This window comes from Myotis daubentonii, chromosome 4 (assembly GCF_963259705.1).
Source record: "Myotis daubentonii chromosome 4, mMyoDau2.1, whole genome shotgun sequence".
NCBI classification, from domain to species: Eukaryota; Metazoa; Chordata; class Mammalia; order Chiroptera; family Vespertilionidae; genus Myotis; species Myotis daubentonii.
In genome coordinates, this window is record NC_081843.1 from 85,599,105 (window position 1) to 85,616,769 (window position 17,665).

Here is a 17,665-nt window from a genome sequence, read left to right on the forward strand (position 1 = left end):
CCCATTTAGTTTTCCCATCAGTCCCAGGAGGTAATTACTGTGTGTGGCACTATTTTACATATGAGGAAACAGGCATAGAGCTCTTAAGTAACTTGCTCAAAGTCCACAGTTAAGGATCAGAGCTGGGATTTGAACCCAGACAGTCTGATTTAGAGTTTATGCTCTCAACTCCATGTTATAATGTTTACACACTGTTAAAGGTGGCTTTAACCTCAAATATTAGAATTTTTTATTACCAAATATAAATAATAGCCAGTTTTGGCACATGTTATGTATATGTTGTATGGGTTTTGAGAAAATTTGTAAAAGAGTAAGGTCATAGAAAAATTGATCCTTCGGTTCAGGTCTCATTAACTAGAAGAATTTTAACTGAAAAAAATAAGTGCAGAATGATGCCGGTTTATGCTAATTTTAAGTATCATATATGTTTTAGAATCTTGTCAAATGCATTACTGGTATTTTTAAAAGAAATTCATGTTCTTAGGAGAGACCGAATTAAAAAACAACAAAACACAACCCCCCCCGCCCCCCCGCATATACTGAAAGCAAATCTGAATTTGAGGTCTATGTGCCCAGATAAAGTGCTTGATCTCAACCAAGAACATAAGCGTAACGTAACCCCTACAGTGACCACAGACTCCTATGCCTTTTAACTTGAATGAAAAAAAATATTTTGGCTTTGTTAAAGTGAGGCAGGCCTTGCTGACATTTTTATAAGCAACTATTTCTCTTTCGGTTTAAACCATACAATGCTGGCTCCAAGTGTCAGCATTGGGATTGTCAGCAGTTCCCCACCAGCATACTGGTCCCGAGGTGCAGGGTTCCTTAGGCCGAGTCCAGCATTGTGAAAATAATGGGGCTATTTAGCCACGTCACCTGGAACGGAGTTAATACCCTAGCAATCTCAGACGCACTAACAAGGTAGGTCGGAACGATTCTTACACTTTTCTCAGGAGTGACTCCTTTCGCTACATAAACTGCAGGGCCAGACAGATTAGCATGGCCCAGGTTTCTAGACACTTTTCAGTCAACCGTAGCTGTTCTAATACTTGAGATTTGCTGATAGTTCTTGTCGGAAAAGCGCTTGCATTCCTGAGCTACTTTTCTTTTATCGGGGTCATCTTAATTTTTGTCTGTGAGTCTGAGATCAAGGAAACGACTGAAAACTGAATTCAGCTGTTTGGATGCCTCTTGCATACCAAGAGCTTCTTAGACAGTGCCTGATGCAATAACCAACACATATTAATTGGTGCCGATGGCAGGAGGTAGTCTCTCTAGCTAGAATCTGCTCACACAAGCCCTGCTGAATGGACAGTGATGCCTGCTATAAGCAGACTCTCATATTGGCTTTAACAACTTAAGGCGAAAGATTACACTGTGATATGTATGTTTTTTTAGTTTCCTCCTCCGTTGCGTTGTTTTTAATAAGGCATTGAAAACAAATCTAAGCAGCTCAAGATGGATCATACTGAGACATCATTTCCTTGTTTTCAGTGTGAGGTTTTCTCTGCTATGTGACAGCTCCGGGTATGAAATAATCTAGATTCCCCCCAATTGCCAAGGAGCAGTAACATGTCTCAGTCTATCACGATTATTATGATTCTAGGAGGGGAAGGCAGTGCTAATCATTTAAAAAGCTTTGATCACGAATGTGTTTTGAGTGAACAGCTTGAAGTTGAGTCCATCGAAACAGTGTTTGTCAGGGCGCAGGGGCCAGAGGTCGGCCTGTAAGTCAGCTGCCTGTTAGCGCTGAGACTGCCCAGGAGCCGTGAAAGCTCTCACCCAAGCACTTGCTGGCTGGTTGCAGGCCGCTGCCTTGGGTGGTGAAGTGGTTGCCTTCAAGTGTTTGGGAGGTGGTTCCTATGGGAAGTTTCTGGACAACAATACATGTGAAATGACTTAAAGGTCTTCAAGTATTCTTGGCCTTGGTCTGCCGACAAGTGGAGATTCAAACACAGGAGTTCGAGGGGATTTTAATGAAATTTTATTAAGGGAATGAGAAAGGGGGAGTTGGATGTGTTGAGAATTCAATGGCAATATTACCTTAAGGGTTTGTTTTCCATTTCAGGCTAGATAATCCATATTATCTTTGAGTAAAGGGAACAACAATTTTAACACCCTGGCTTCCTCAGAAGTTTCGGTTCTCACATAGTCACTGTAGACAACAGCACTGTCAAATGAACAAAGGTTTAATTAAATAAAAGGTAGTAGAAACAGAGCAGAAATATTCTTCCCTTGCTAGTCACACACTGGACAATTCAGAGAACATATCTTGGGGGAATTGTTGATGGATTGCTTCTTCTGTTCCCTGTGTGCTGCTATGTTTTTCTTTTTGGTGTCAAATCTCAAGTTGGATACAGTCAATTGTCAACAGCAAACAAAAGGTGCATAAATGTCTCTTCTGTTACAGTTGTTTATATTTCATCACTGAACAAAGCAAATTTTCCTTCCCTGCTTCTTCCGCTGAGAGCAGATAAAACTGACACGATTTGAATATTGGGAAGGTTCTGTTGTCACTTTGAAAGTATAATGATTGATTTAGTCATTAAGAGGTTTATTACACAGATTTTTTTTGTTGCTAATGTTACACTTGCTATAAAATTTGTTGAAGAAAGACTATTTGCTGAGGATTTGAAAGGATTTGCTATTGGGTAAAGTATGTCAAGTACCTAAGGGTGTGGTGCTGGGGTTACGTGTATGTCAGTTCCATTGTGTGTGTGTGTGTGTGTGTGTGTGTGTGCGCTTTTCTATTTTTGTCACCTCTTTTAACTTAAAAATGTTTTCCTTTAATAACTACAAATTTGGAACTTTGGTATAACAGCAGTAGTTGGTATATGTAATACTTTAAAATATAATGGGAAGTATAAACTATTGCCAACAAAACAAACCAAAACCCCGGGCCCCCAGGGGCTCTGTCAACTTTTTATGTCATTCTCTCCCCCACCAATCCCACGTGGTACATTCTTGTGTGGTCTAGGTTCCAAGGGCCAGGGGAGCTGGGCATTAACCTATCTTCCCAATGTACACTTTGAGCATAGTTATTTCCTTTCAGATACGAAAAGCATTTAACTGTTCTCATGAAACGCCTTTTCTCTCCCTGCTTCAGCCCCTTTTTCCTTGTTTCTGTATTTGGGTGAGAAGGGTGCACATCTGAAGCGACAGCTCTCAGACTGCTCTGGAAAACGATCTCTTTTCCTCCTCAAATGATCCTTTCGGTTTCAAGTTCATTTCAGGTACCCTAAGCCTCCCTGGACTCATGCTTAATAACAAATGATCCGACAAACGATTAGAATGGAAAAAGAGAAAATAAAATCGAAGCATACCTAGTTGCCCCAGTGGCTTCCTGCATATAATTTGACTCAGCATTACTCCTGCTACAAATAAAAAGATGAAGATTACCTGAGGTTTTTGCGGCTGTCATTGCCCTTCGGTTTCCAGGGGCAGCTCGGTCCTTTAATGCTGGCTCCACTGGGATTGCCAAGCCAGAAAAGGTCTTGCTCCAGGTGTAGTCGCATTTTCTCAGGTCAGCTGTCCTGCCCTCAGACAATGGCGCTGTGATTTTTCTCTGGCCCTTGTGAGGGAAAGTGATTCCAGATAAGCAGATTATTGTGTGGACTATCTCATCTTTGTTGTTCTAGTGCAGCCCTTTCAGCTTTCCAGAGCCAGTTAGACTTGTTATGAGGAGCTAAATGATTGGCTGGATCTGGGGCTCAGTTTCATAAATTATAGCCCAGCGTACGAGCAGCACGAGTCCTATAGTTGCCGTAGTCCAGAGGCCTGCAGTTCCTGCTTTAACGCCTATGTAGTGGTAATTGAGTTCTAACACGGCCTTGGATGTTTCTGTCCTAAATAGCTGACATTGCATCTTCAAGACTGTGTGAGTAATCCTGACTTTTTTTTTTTTTAAACTCAGTAAATTAATTACATGCCCTGAGAGGGAGTGATTGTAATTAGAAAATACTGAATTAGCAGATGATTCATTTTCAAGGTGCTGTTTTATATGTATCACATTCAATGCAATTTATCTTAATGCGTCTACGACCTGGCAGGGCTATTCCAGCTTTTTGCCATGAATCACAATCAGGCTGCATTTTGAAGGAGGCTGTTCAGTGTGTTGTAGCCCTGTGTGTTTTATGGGGTCAGTTAAGTGATAAAGCTCCAACATGAGCAGAGGAAAGCAGGCTTCTGGTGTCTGGGCAATGGCTGGGAACACTTGAGTCAGGCAAGTTTCAAGATTTTCTGTCCCCACCGGTGAATACTGAGAGGGAGCAGCGAATGATCATTTTGGGGCGCAGGTACACAGCCGTGAAAGCGCCAAAAAAGGAGAAATGTATAATGATGGCAACGATACTTTTCTTCGCTGTCCTCTGAAGCTGAATTAAGATATTCTGTATAAATAACTAGGTAATTTTTACATGTATAAAACTGTTAACGTGGCAGAGAGCTGAATGAGAAACTACTAGCTCATTTTTAAAAGCCTTATAAGAAGTGTATTAAACACACACAGACACAACCATAATAGAAGAAAGTATGTGGACTGGAATTTGTGGTTGCAGCAGATCAAATTATCCCAGGGAAGCCGTTGTTAGGTTCGTGTAATTGTTGGGGCGACTTCTGTTGCTAACAAGGCTTAAGATAAAGCTGGAGAAGATTGAAATGAGAAACTAGAAAACATCAGCATTTTATTACCTTCTGTAGCATACACTGTGGGATAGAATTAATACTGAGTATGACTGGTTAGTGTAAGCAGTTCAGTTTTTACTTAAAAACATTGATTTCTTCTATCATTAAAAAAAATAGGGCTTTTGTTTATAAAGTTAGTGCTTAGAAATAATTTTCCTTCCTTCCAAATAATTTTTATACTTTTTTACTACAGCACAAAGCTAGGTAATTTCTTATAATTTGGGATTGTTTACCAATTTGCCTTTTCTGTCATTTTTTTTATCTTTAGACCCGTAAATACAAATGAATACATTTCTGCTATGTATAAGCCTCATGCATAAATCATTTGAACAGTTTTTTAAAATCACAGGTTCCTGTGGCAAATATAAACTTCTAATAGCAATTGTAATTACTTGCCAATTCCTATAAAATATTATTTATATACTCAAGAGTAGTTTATATTTGGTTCCATATATTTAAATGACTGACATAATTTAGCCGGTAGGAGAGAAATATTAGTTGTGGTTTTGCAAAATTTTATGGTTAGATCATACTGGAAATGCAAAGTTCTGCTGTTAAAAATATAAAATAAAAATATGACCCTGTTATAGGTCACATCCATGGATAAAACTTATAAAAGGAAAGAAAAATAACCAACAGAATTTGTATCAACCAAATGTATGTAAAATAGTTTTCAAGAAAAGTAATTCTGATATATTCTTTGAGGAAACACATTTACTTTATGAAGAAACGGCCTGAGTCTTTCATTGAGGTAGAAAAACGGGTTCATTTATTGAGTTTCCATAGCCATAGATACTAATAGTCATAGTTGATTCACTCGTTGTTCTACATTCCTAACTGTATTAGTGGAAGAAAGTGGTGCATTTATAAAAGGAATAAAATCGCATCCCTCAAGGTGGTTCGAGGCCCATCAGAGTAAGAAGTGGTGGGGGTGGAAGCTCTTTACCTGAACTAGCTTCTGACTTCTAACCGGGCTGCTCTTCTTCTGGTGGAATTTGTGTATTTTTCTTCCCTTTTCCCCTTTCCTATCTTCTGTCTTTATATTAACTCACTTGGGCTCTTATTGAGATGCATCAAATAAAAATGACAATGTTTCATGATCAAACTTTAATAAGCTGCCCATTGAATTCAGAAGGTGTTTAGAAGGTGTTTAGGGCTCAGGGAAATTCTGGTGGATATATACTAGAAATATTAAGATTTAGCCCTGGTACTTCCTCCAGGACCTTCATCTTTTTAGGTGTCCCTGAGATCCCAGGATCACATCTCTTTCTTGTGAATGGGCAGGATTTCAAGAAAAGCAAGACTGGAGGGGTGCCAGGTGATCAGTGGACACAAAGCTGTGGGCAAGGCACTGAGGGAGAAGGAGATATCTTCAGAACAGCTGATCTTCCCTTTCTCTACACCTCTTTATTTTGTAATGCCATTTTTGTCTGACTGTGGAAGTTCTTTTGCAGATAAAATTCTGTAAAACTATGCATATCTGCCTTAGACAGATGGATTTGACATAAGATGTATCCAAAAAGGAATGTATTACATCATGAACTTGCAAAGTGTTCATGAATACACATTGGCATTTGGAAACTATTAACACTACCTACTAAAGCAATGACATAAATCCAAATTGAAAAAAAATATTATTTCTTGATTGAATTACATTTTCCAGTGTTTTATTTGGTGAATTTTGCTTTTGGAAAAACTTACTCTTTCTTCTCTGACATTTTCCCCCCCAGCGTTATATATAACGGACTAATCTTATTGCTTAATCTTGCCTCCCAATTTAATTATTTCTAGTTGACATTTTCAAAAGACTTGCCAGCCTACCTTGAGCATGTTTTAAAAATGGAGCAAAACAAATGAAACAATCCCCACACCCCCACACAACACCACAAATGCTTTAGCTATTTTAGTTTCCTCTTCTGGGAAGTTTGACAATACCCAATGGTGGAGGAGGAGCTTTCATTTAATTTGAAAATAATTAATTATTCTATTTTAATTATATAGTGTATGCAGGTGATATAAGTTCCTGTTGTATTAATCACTAGCCAAAATTGTGTCCCTTAAATTTCCAATTTCAAAAAGCACAATGACTTAGTGAATTAATCTTGGTTAGTGAGATTATGCTTAGGTTATTAAATTTTTGTAAGCCTCAGTTTCTATATCTATAAAATGAAAATAATGATACTGTTCTGGTATTTTACTGTATCAGTGATCAGAAGCATATTGTGAGAGTGCTTATGAAAGAACATTTTAATTCTTTGTACATTGTAATGTACTGTACAAGTAATACACTATTATTGCTATAGAAGCTCAGAGCACTAGTTAGCTTCCTTTACTTCTAAGTGTATGTTTCAAGTAATGGATAAATACTTTTTAAAGCAAAGTAAGTTTTCACTTTTGATCTTGAAAAGTTATAAAGGCCGTTAGAGCCTCAGTCCTTATCTGTCTATTACTTAACTATTAAAAATACCAGTGGGGTGACCGTGGCAAGTAAATGTGGTATCGTATGTAAAGACATATTTATTAAACTAAGTGTCATATAAATGTTACTTATAATAAGTATTTCCAACGTATTAATAAAAGTATAAATTATCAATTTTTAAAATGAAAAATATCCGGTATGTTTCTTCCTGATTAGTTTGATTAACTTTCTAAGCTATGTCTGCCTCCCCCAGACAGGATGGATTTTCTTGTCGGTTAAGCTTGTGCCATGACTTTCTTTACAGTGAGATATAGCACTGAGCCGAGAGTCAGATAAGCATTCCTTCACAGTCTACATTTAGAGTTGTTAATAGCAAAGCTTTAGGACATATAGTTTTCTAACAGGAAAAAATGAATTAAAAAATTCAGACTGACAGATGTTCTTAGATTAAAAAATATTTTTATTGATTTCAGAGAGGAAGGGAGAGGGAGAGATAGAAACATCAATGATGAGAGAGAATTATTGATCGGCTGCCTCCTGTATGCCTTCTCTGGGCCCCGAGCCCAAAATCTGGGCATATACCCTGACCAGGAATCCAACTGTGACCTCCTGATTCATAGGTTGATGCTTAACCATTGAGCCATGCCGAATGGGCTGTTCTTAGATTTTTTTTATTTCTGTCTTGGCTCAATTAAATTTCACTAGTGGAATAATCACATGGGCTTTAAGGTGATACTTATCCTTAGGACTTTTCATCTGAGGAAGAACAAGAAAAGTCAAAATGACTTTGTGAATGATTCAGAGTTCAGTCAGCAGTTGTGAATCCCTAATTTTTAACCGGTTCTTCTTCCGAAGACCATCATGCTTTTTGGAATATTGGTCACAGCTGTGTCCTACATTCCAGCTTCTTGAGGACACTGTTGTTAGGATTTTATTTCCTAACAGTACTATTGGTTAGTTGGAAGAAGTTCTACCACCTGTAGTACTTTTTTTTTCTTTGTAGATGAAATCATAAATGTGGAAGGCACAATAAGCAAAACAAAATAAATGAAATGGATCCTCTCCCACCCAGCAATTCACGAGGGAACTTTGTAGAAATGAAGGAATTTCATTTGTAATACAGCTTGAATATGGCCTCCTAGGACCATTGTCCAGACTTTGTTGTGTCTTTGGTGACTGTGTAAGAGCACTCTTCAGTAATGTAAAATTGTAGTGGAAAAATGCTTTTTAATTTTATTATTTCCCCAAGCTTTATTGAGATATAATTGACATATAACATTGTATAAGTTTAAGATGTACAACATGTTGATAATACACTTATATAGTACAAATTTATTGCCACCATATTGTTAATTAGCACCTATGTCATATCATCACATAGTGTCTGTCTCTCTCTTTGTGCTGAGAATATTTAAGATTTGCTCTCTTAGTAACTTTCAAGTATATAATACATTATTATTAACTATTAGAGGCCCAGTGCACAAAATTCATGCGGGGGGGGGGGGTCCCCTCAGCCCAGCCTGCACCCTCTCCAATCCAGAACCCCTCAGGGGATGTCCAACTGCCGGGTTAGGCCCAATCGGGCCTAACCCGGCAGTTGGACATCACTCTCACAATCCTGGACCACTGGCTCCTATTAGCTCACTTGCCTGCCTGCCTGGTTGCCCCTAACTGCCCCCACCTGCCAGCCTGATCACCCCTCACTGCCTCTGCGTGCTAGCCTGATAACCTCTAACTGCCCTCCCTCTTCCCCGCTGGCCTGGAAGCTCCCAACTGCCCCCCTCCCTGCTGGCTTGGTAGCTCCTAACTCTCCTCCCCCCCAGCCTGGTCACCCCTTACTGCCCCCCCTGCTGGCCTGATCGCCCCCAACTGTCCCCCCCCCCACTGGCCTAGTTGCCCCTCACTGCCCCCCATGCCAGCCTAATCACTCCCAACTGCACCCCCCCATGCTAGCCTGGTCACCCCTCATGGCCCCCCCGCCAGCCTGGTTGCCCCACACAGCCTGCTGTTCAGTCGTTTGGTCATGCCTCACTAACCCCCTGCCGGCTTGGTTGTAGGCAGTCATCTTGTGAGAGTGTGATGGTCAATTTGCATATTACGTCTTTTTATATTGATATTCACTATTCTGTACATTAGATTGCTATAACTTATAACTGAAAGTTTGTACTTTTTGACCAACATCTCTCCTTTTTCCTCAACTTCTGACCCCTGGCAACCACCATTCTATTCTCTATTTCTATGGGTTCAGCTTACAAGTGAGTTCACACAGTATTATTTCCCCTCTGTGTGACTTATTTCACTTAGCATAATGCCATCAAATTTCACCCATGTTGTCACAATGGCAGGATTTCTTTCTGTCTGATTAATATAACACTGTGTGTGTGTGTGTCTCTGTGTGTGTATGTCTGACATTTTCTTTATCCACTCATCTATTGATGAAAACTTAGGTTGTTTCCATGTCTTGGCCATTGTGAAGAACACTGCAATGAACATGGGTTACAGATGTATCTCAAGATAGTGATTTTATTTCCTTCACATAAATACCCAGAAGTTGGATTGTTGGGTCACATGGTAGTTCTATTTTTAATTTTTTTAGGGTCCTCTATACTGTTTTCCATAGTGGCTGTGCCAATTTACTAAAATGGATATGCTTGATGGGTACATTCCTCTCATTCAAGTGGTTTTCTTGTCATCACCTCATTGCCACCAGTCCCCAGGCCCTTGCACTTTGGCAAAGAGGGAAACATGTAGAGGATTGCTTACATTCTTTTGGCCAGTTTGGTCACATGGCCCCATCAAGTTGAGAGGAGCCTAGGGCAGATAGTCCTGTTTGTGTCTGGGAAAAATAGAAAGTTAGTTTGGTGATTAACCAACCAATTTCTGCCATACCTTTTTTCTTTTCTTTCCTTTTCGTTTTATCCTTTTTTTCTCTTCCCTTTCCTTCATTTCCTTTTTTCCTGTTCTCTAATATGTTTACATAGAGTCTAGGCCTTGTAACCACTAAGTAAAAGTTATAATCTTTGCCATCTAGAAGAAATTAGGAATATGATTTTACTTTTAAATTCTTAATAAGCTTCCAAGGCTATTACAATATAACTGAAAACTATGATTATAGAAATTACTATTGATTTAATATTTATATCCTATAACAAAGAAAGTGGTAATGGGATGTTTTTCTCTTCCCACCTAGTCCATTCTCTTCTATGTCAGGTATTTGCATCCCTTGCTTTGTGGTTTTAGAAAACAGTAGGAAGAAAATGAAAAACTGGCAACAAAGATAAAATGACTGTTCAAAATTTATCTGCTCCTCCAAGTTCCTCGAGTATTTGTACGTTTTGCAGTGAATGCTGATTGTTGGGAATAACTGCTGTGAGGAATGCATAGCTTTGGGAGAACTGTTTCTTGCACAGAGTTGAGTAAAAAGTGGAACTAATATAAGCTTGGTTCATAGCGTCTCTATTTTGTAGAGGCTGAATGATTTCTCTCCACTATGAACTTCCAGAGATTAGCAAAAATATTCATATCACAAATAAAAAAGAACACAAATGCCTACTCAGTAACCAACAATATTTTTCAGATAATTGCTATTAAAAAAATCTCTCCATAAACTTTTAATTTTCTTTTAGTAAAACATAAAATGATTTTAGTCCTTCACTCTGGATATATTAGGGTCAAATATTTTTGTTGGGTGATAAGCCAGTAATAACCTCAGTTATTTTAACAACCACATTATTTTCCTTCCATGTAACCCAAATTTATAATTAATCTATTTAAGAAATAAAGACAACTAACAAAAATCTGTTTTAATTTTCATAGCTTGACCTAAGAAATAGAAGGACTAAGTCATTTCACATTTTCAGTATTTTTCTGACTGAACTAGAAGTGCCTAAAAAGAATTTTCCCATAACTTTATTTGTTTATTTCCTTGGATCATTACAAAACAATTTTAAATGCAATCCTGAAAACAACAAAATCTCCTTAAACTACTATCCAAACTGTCTCAATATTTTGGTGGAACTGAACAAAGATAATAAACATGGTCTTTACTCCGAGGCATTGAAAAACGCTGACATGTCTCAATCATTAGACTCTGAAGATTATATTACACTAGGGGCCCGGTGCACAAAATTCGTGCACTGGGTGTGTGTGTGTGTGTGTGTGTGGGGGGGGGAGTGTCCCTCAGCCCAGCCTGCCCCCTCTCACATACTGGGAGCCCTCAGGCGTTGACCCCCATCACCCTCCGATCGCCTGATCGGCCCCTTGCCCAGGCCTGACGCCTCCGCCAGAGGTGTCAGGCTTGGACAGGGGACCCCCATCTCCCCCTGATCACTGGCTCTGGCCCCCACCCAGGCCTTAGGACTCTGGCCCAGGAATCATGCCTGGGCAGGGGACCCCCATCTCCCTCTGATCGCTGGCTCTACCCCCCGCCCAAGCCTGACACCTCTGACCCAGGCTTCAGGCCTGGGAAAGGGGACCATCATATCCCCCCAATCCCCGGCTCAGCCCCCCATCCAGGCCTGATGCCTCGGCCAGAGGAGTTGACCCTCATCACCCTCCGATCACCTATCACCAGATCGGCCCCTTGACCAGGCCTGAGGCCTCTGGCAGAGGTGTCAGGCCTGGGCAGGGGACCCCCAGCTCCCCACAGTTGCAGGCTCCGCCCCTGCCCAGGCCTAATGCCTCTGGCCTAGGCGTCCGGCTCGGGCAGTGGGGACCCGCAGCTGCAGCGGCCCCGCGATCGTGGGCTTCGCTTTAGGCCCAGGCAAGGGACCCCTAGCTCCCGGGACTGCCAGCTTCGACCGTGCCCAGCTCCCATCGCTGGCTCCACCCCTACTTCCTGCTATCACTGGCCAGGGCGGCAAAGGCACCTGATTCTCCGATCATGGCTGGGGGGCAGGGCAAAGGCGGCCCTGGGGCCGCCTTTGCCCTGCCCCCCAGCTCTTAGCCCCCCCCTGGGTTTCCGATCACTGTCAGTGGCAGGGGGCTTCTTCCTGCTTTCCCTTTCGCCTCCCTGCATTGTGCCTACATATGCAAATTAACCGCCATCTTGTTGGCAGTTAACTGCCAATCTTAGTTGGCAGTTAACTGCCAATCATAGTTGGCAGTTAATTTGCATATAGCCCTGATTAGCCAATGAAAAGGGTATCGTCGTACGCCAATTACCATTTTTCTCTTTTATTAGATAGGATTATATTTAGTAGAGGTTTTACCTATATCTTATTATGTTTAGGTCTTAGAAATAAGGCACCCTACATATATTTTCAGGGTAATGACTTGGCATAGTGTAGTATTTAAAAAAAATGTTGTCTGGAGCTAGATGGCTTGGATTCAAATCTCAGCTCTGCCTCTTAATAGCTGAGTTATTCTGGGCAAGATATTTAATCTCCCTGTACCTCAACTTTCTTATCTGGAAAATGAGATAATAACAGTACTACCTGGTTGGGTTGTTGTGAACATTAAATAAATTAATATACATAAAACACTTGAAATGATGCAATACTCAAAATAAGTGTCTTATAAATGTTTGTCTTTATTATTATTACCTGGGGAATTGAATATTTCATAAAATATATATTCTAGATAACTGAAGTTTATTCAATTAGTTTCAAAGCCTCTAGTAGCCAATTTTCATAGGTCTTTCTAAAGTGGATCCTATGTGTCTATGTTTCTTCTGTCTTAAGGAGATTAAATAGGATATTTTGGTGATTCAGTCATCATTAAGATTCAGAATCATCATGATGACCATCATAAATGGAACTTAGCTATAAGTAAGTGATATTGACATGATTAAGGTGATATTCGCGGTTGGCTTAGGGAGGGTGTTTTGCCCTGGTCCAGACTGCTCTGCTGCTGGAGTCCTCTGGCTATCTTCTGAAGGCGTTTAGCCTTCACTGCACTGGCTTTGAAATCCCCGCTTCTCTCTCTCTCTCTCTCTCTCTCTCTCTCTCTCTCTCTCTAAAATATATTTCTTTATTGATTTCAGAGAGGAAGGAAGAGGGAGAGATAGATAGAAACATCAATGATGAGAGAGAATCATTGATCGGCTGCCTCCTGCATGCCCCCCCTCTGGGGATCGAGCCCACAACCCAGGTATGTGCCCTTGGCTGGAATCGAACCTGGGACCCTTCCATCCAAAGGCTGGCACTCTATCCACTGAGCCAAACCGGCTAGGGCTCCCTGCTTCTCTTTTGCTGTGGGTTGTAAGCAAGAAAATAATCCATTTTTTAAAAAAATTGTGTATTAAGTAAGAAAATAGGCATCTGATTAGGGTGTCAGTTTTCCCCTGAGAGTAAATAAAAACATGAGTGTATTTTTTCCCATCTGAGTGAGGATTATGTTTTAGAACAGGGATTGGCAAACTCTTGCCTGAGGCCCAAATCTATTTGTCTAAATAAAGTTTTATTGGAACACAGCCACACTCATTTGTTTACATATTATCTACTGTTGCTGTCATACCACAAGGGCAGAATTAAGTAGTTGCCGCAGAGACCATGTGGTCCGCAGAGCCCAACATACTATCTGATCTTTTGCAGAAAAATTTGCCAAACCCTGTTCTAGAGCTTTAACTTTGGGCAGAGTTTGAAATAAATGAGATGTTATTATGTTTTGTGGTGTTAACCTGCATATTCAGTTATCTGTGGCACTGCCTCTGCTAAATTTATTTTGCATAAACAAGGATATCTTGCAGTAGCTTAGGCTGGATAAAGAAAAACAGCCCACAATAGCACATTTAGAACATAAAGAGGAGGTGAAAATGGGATTGTCAAACAAAGTTATGTGGGAATCCTCACTTTGGTATTTGTTGCTCTGCTGTTATCAGTATATCACACGATGTAAAATTATGTAACTTTCTGTTGTGTTCTGTAGAATATTCTAGAAATATTACCAGCTAGGAGCTGGTTTTCTTATACAATTGTGCAGTGTAAATGTAAATACCTCTATTGTCTCTTTTTCTCTCATATATCTATCTGCTCTTTATCTTTCTTCTTACATTGACCTTTCTTCTTTATCTTTTCTGTGAAAAAATTTTTTTGAGTTTTCTAACATTGTATTATTCCGGAACATAGTGTATGGAAAAGGATTCTGAATTTGGTTGTGAATTCTGATTTAGTCACATTACAGAAGAGAAATCTCAAGAAAGTTACAATGCCACCCCAGTCTGAGTTTCCTTGACTGTAAAAGGGAGACAAGAATCCTGGCTCTGCTCACCTCCTGCTATGGACTGAATTTGTGTCTTCCCCCAACCCCCACCCCCGCCTTCCCCGGCCAAATTCATATGTTGAATCCTGATGTTTAATATTATGGTGTTAGGAGGTGGGTCCTTGGAAAGATGTTTAGATCATGAGGACAGAACCTTAATGGGGTTAGTACCTCATAAAAGAGACCCCACAAAACTCTCTAGCCCAGTGGTTCTCAACCTTCCTAATGCTGCGACCCTTTAATATAGTCAGTCCCTCATGTTGAGGTGACCCCCAATTTCATTGTTACAAATTGAACATAATTAAAGCATAGTGATTAATCACAAAAACAATATGTAATTATATATGTGTTTTCCAATGGTCTTAGGTGAACCCTGTGAAAGGGTCGTTCGACCCCCATAGGGGGTCGTGACCCACAGGTTGAGAACCGCTGCTCTAGCCCCTTCTACCATTGGAGGACACAGTGAGAAGTCTTAAAACTGCAAGAGGACCCTCACCCAACTAGCTGGCACCCTAATGTTGGCCTTCCAGACTCCAGATCTGTGGGAAATAAATTTCTTCTGTTTATAAGCCATATAGTCTATGGTATTTTTGTTACAGCAGCCCCAAAGAACTAAGACACCACATAAGGAAGAGCAAGGGAGACTGATCTAGAAGAGGACTCTGCAAGTGCATATTATTATTTGTGTCATTAAAAATGTTCTCTGGCTGCTTTCTTCTCATACAAAGATGCATTATATTTATGGAACAGAATATAAAAAGGATTCTGCATGAGCTAAAATTGTCTCCGGGCCCTGGTATGAGGCTGTGAGTGTGAAGGAGATTGGGTGTGAACGCCTCTTCACACTGCATATGTATTCCTAGGATATCTGCTTCTTTACGCACTTCTCTAATGTGAGAGTTGACACTTTAGTGCATACCTCTGGGAAATATACAAAGAAAATAGAAAGAATAACTTTGGAAGGGGAAGAAGAGAGTGCTTAGTCAGTATAAAAGTCTGAACAGAAGCAAATTATTATTGGTTTATTTTAGCTACAGGTCTTTAAGTGAATCTGGTATGTGGTATGTGTTAATTTTTTCAAGATGAAAGAAGGAAGTTTCCTGTAATGAAAATAGACTGTTAGTGCTGTGGAAATCAGAAGTCCCCTGTGATGAGGCTAGGGTAGAATTACTGAAGGATGAAGAGAACATGTGTGATTCTACTTTGTTTTTATTGGAGTCCACAAAGAAAAACAATAGTCTACTGGGCGTAAGATATTTATACTTGTAAACGATCACTCCACTTTTATAATTTAAGGAGATGCTAATAGTTCAGTTTTGAAGTGCAATTATGTTGAAGATATTTCCACATAATCTTGCTGTTTCCAAATGATTGCAAAAATTTTAAACTGAGCATTAAGACCGCTTTTTGCTTAGGTAACTTGTCATTTTAATTTTTTTTTGACTTTTAGCAAAAATATTTTAACATTATGATCTTGAATTTGAATTTAGGGAGACCCCTCAACGTTACTTTTAAACTCTTGGTTATTATGCAAGTTATATCAGTTAGCAATTGCTGTGTAACAAGCTACTACAAAACATAATGTCTTAAAATGGTAACTGTTTATTATTTTCATGTGTCTACTATAGCGATTTTCAACCTTTTTCATCTCATGGCACACACCAATTACTAAAATTCTGTGGCACACCAAAAAAAAATTTATTTTTGCTGATCTGACAAAAAAATACAATGTAGGTATAATTTGGACTCATTCACACTAGACAGCTATGGTGTTGGCGATTGCCATTTGTTTATTTGACAATCAAAGGGAAAAGGCTTCAGTGCCCTGAGTAGATTGTTAGGTATTTCATGTCTTTAAAATTCCTTTTTAAAAAAATCTTTATTGTGGAGATTATTACAGATGTCTCTCTTTTTTCCCCCCACTGCCTCCCTCCACCAGGTTCCTGCCCTGCCCCAGGCCTTCTCTACCCTATTGGTCTGTGTCCATAGGTAATGCATATCTTATATAAGAAGAGATAATATGCTAATTAGACTGGAAAGTGGAATGACCTTCTGGAACGACCAGTGGGCAGAGGGTGGGGCTGTGAGGCGGGGTCGCGAGGGCAGAGTCCCTTGCACGAATTTTGTGCACCGGGCCTCTAGTATGCATATAAGATCTTTGTTTATTCCGGTCCTCCACCCCTATTCTCTCTGAGAATCGTCAGTCTGTTCTATTTACATGCCTCTGATTCTATTTTATTCACCAATTTATTCTGTTCATTAGATTTCGTATCATTTGATTTTTAGATTCAATTGTTGATAGGTATGTATTTGTTGCCATTTTGTTGTTCATATTTTTGATCTTTTTCTTTTTCTTCTTCTTCCTCTTCTTAAAGAATACTCTTCAACATCTTATATAATACTGGTTTGGTGGTGGTGAACTCCTTTAGCTTTTTCTTGCCTTTATCGGACCTTCAATTCTAAATGATAGCTTTGCTGGCTAGAGTAATCTTGGTTGCAAGCCCTTGCTATTCATCACTTTGATTATTTCTTGCCACTCTCTTCTGGCCTGCAGAGTTTCTGTTGAGAAATCAGCTGATCGTCATATGGCACTCCCTTGTAGGTAACTAACTGCTTTTCTCTTGCTGCTTTTAAGATTCTCTCTTTGTCTTTAGCCCTTGGCATTTTAATTATGATGTGTATTGGTGTGGTCCTCTTTGGGTTCTTCTTGCTTAATACTCTCTGTGCTTCCTGGACTTATAAGTCTATTTCTTTCACCAGGTAGGGAAAGTTTTCTGTCATTATTTCTTCAAATAGTTTTTAATATATTGCTATCTCTCTTCTTCTGACACCCCCATAATGTGAATATTGGTATGCTTGAAGTTGTCCAAGAGGCTTCTTACACTATCTTCATATTTTTGGATTCTTTTCTCTTTTTGCTCTTTTGTTTGGGTGTTTTTTTCTGCATATTTCAAATCATTGATTTGATTCTCAGGATCCTCTACTCTATTGTTGACTGTATATTATTCTTTATTTCAGTCAGTGTCTGCTTAATTTCTGACTGGGCCTTTTCCATTTTTATGAAGGTTTCTAGAAGATTCTTGAATACCTTATAACTGTGGTTTTGAACTCTATATCCAGTAGTTTGCTTTCTTCCATTTCTTTCATTTGTGACTTGTTTCTTTGTCTCTGCATTCTGGCAGCTTCTCTATGTTTGTATCTATGCACTGGGCAGAACTGCTATGTCTCTTTGAGTTGGTAGAGTGGCCTTGTGTAGTAGGTGTTCTCTAGGGCCCAGTGGCTCAGCTTCCTCAATCACCTGAGCTGGGAGCTCTAGGTGCACTCCTTTGTGGGCTGTGAGCACAGTCTTGTTGTAGTTGAGAC

The 17,665-nt window shown here is 39.8% G+C and overlaps 1 long non-coding RNA gene across 3 annotated transcripts in view; it reads left to right on the forward strand.

The window, feature by feature from the left end:
• The window catches only part of LOC132233616 (uncharacterized), a 433,774-nt gene that overhangs the window by 36,063 nt on the left and 380,046 nt on the right, over nt 1–17,665 (forward strand). Inside the window, exon 1 of one of the 3 annotated variants that reach the window (XR_009452674.1) lies at nt 3,746–3,877. The exons of 1 other annotated variant lie outside the window; for it this stretch is intronic. This is a non-coding gene — a long non-coding RNA (uncharacterized LOC132233616). Of the gene's footprint in view, nt 1–3,745; nt 3,878–17,665 lie in introns of those variants that run through there. One more of the 3 variants, XR_009452676.1, reaches the window with a different exon arrangement.